The sequence below is a fragment of the Orycteropus afer genome, unplaced genomic scaffold, assembly GCF_000298275.1.
Source record: "Orycteropus afer afer isolate SDZICR_OR568_19922 unplaced genomic scaffold, OryAfe1.0 scaffold00053, whole genome shotgun sequence".
Taxonomy (NCBI): Eukaryota; Metazoa; Chordata; class Mammalia; order Tubulidentata; family Orycteropodidae; genus Orycteropus; species Orycteropus afer.
Genome location: NW_006921640.1, coordinates 7,966,398 through 7,968,342, shown reverse-complemented (window position 1 = coordinate 7,968,342; position 1,945 = coordinate 7,966,398).

Below are 1,945 nucleotides of genomic sequence, written 5' to 3'. Positions count from 1 at the left end.
CCATCTTTTTTTTTTTTTTTTTTTCCCTCCAAAGCAAGGTTATTCTTGTTAGGTGCCACTGAGTTGATTTTCCACTCATAGCAACCTCATGTAATAGGACAGAACTGCCTCATAGAGTTTTCTAGGCCTTAATCTTTATGGGAGCAGGTCACCAAGTCTTTCTTCTGCAGAGCCGCTGTGTGAGCTCAAACCACCAACCTTTCGGTTAGCAGCCAAGTGCTTAACAATTGTGGCACCAGAGGCCCTTCTAGCACTGTGAGCTTAAAATTTACTCATACTGCAAAATTTAGGTGCTAGATAAACTAAAAAGCAAACTGCAAAATACATAGCTGAAGTCAAAAGAAAACAGGAAATCCCTAGGACCAAACAAAACAAGAAAAGCAAAAAAAATAAAAAATAAAAAAATAAGAGCTGAAAGCAGATAGATAAACAAATACAAAAGCTGGATATCAAACTGAGTCTTGGGTGCATGAGGGAACAGGCAGGAGGAAAGGTCACTGAGTCGCACACAGTAGACAGCCTGATCAAAACCCTCCAGCATTGAGCCTAGACCCTAAAAGGCGCTTCTCCCAGACTGCCGCTCCACAGGTCATACTGGGACAGCCGTTCTGGTCATTGTGACCCTGCTCCTTTCTGAATGGTCACAGCCTTCCTTCTGGTTGGTCAGTGTCCATGCATACCTTTTGTTAAGTATATTGACTCTCACACCAAGCTAGTCTGCTCATTGAAAAAGTGGTGAGAGGGAGCGTAGGGAAAGAATTCATCTGCCAAAAAGAGCTGAAACCTATCTTCAGAGCCTCCCACTGCAGGAAAAGACTGTCCTGGGTAAGCAAAGGTCTCCCATCACTTGAGTCTGGGGCTCCGATTTATATACTGTGTGCCGTTCTTGAGTGATCCAATCTAAGAAGCTAAACTGAAAGGGTCCCAGATTGGTAGCTGCCCAGGCTCTTGGCAAAAGGCAAGAAAATACTGTGTGGAAGAATGAGTCTTGAACACAGACCTCTCAGGATGCTAGTCTTTAATCAGGAGATAAAATGTGAATGCCTCCGCCTTCCCCTATAATTGTACACTGTGTGTGCTCCTGGGGCAGTGAACATAAAAGTTTTAATAATTTTTAGAAATAAATATATTGAAATATCTACAAGATAAATATTGAAAGGTTATGTCATTATGAAAGCTTCACATACAAATTAAAGTCAAATCAACAACTGTACAGAAAACTAGGTAAAGGCTAATAATGCAGACAATTCTTGGAAAAGAACAGTAAGCATTTGGAAATGTGCAATCTTACTAATAATTTTTAAATGTGCAATATAAAATGTGGACATTATTTGTGTTAAATTTGTAAATATAATTATTTTAAACTCATTAGGAAGGATGTTGTTGTTAGGCCGTCAAGTTGGTTTTGACTCATAGTGATTCTACGTACAACAGAACAAAACACTCCCTGGTCCTGTGCCAGCCTCACAATTGTTGCCATGGTTGAGCCCACTGTCCCAGCTGCTGTATCAGTCCATCTCTTTGAGGGTCTTCCCCTTTTTCACTGGCCCTCCACTTTACCACGCATGATATCCTTCTCTAGGGAATGGACCCTTCTGACAACATGACCAAAGCAGGTGAGATGAAATCTGGCCATTCTAACTACCAAGGGGCATTCTGGCTGCACTTCCTCCAGGACAGATTTGTTCATTCTTCTGGTAGACTATGGCATTTTCAATATTTTTTGCCAATACCGCAATTCAAAAGTAACAACTCTTCTGTCTTCCTTATTCCTTGTCCAGCTTTCACATGAATGTTAGGTGATTAAAAAAAATACCATGGCTTGGGTTAGGCACACCTTATTCCCCAAAGTGACAGCTTTGCTCTTCGACACTTTAAAGAGGTCTTTTGCAGCAGATTAGCCCAGTGCAATATGATGTCTGATTTCTTGACTGCCCCTTCCAGG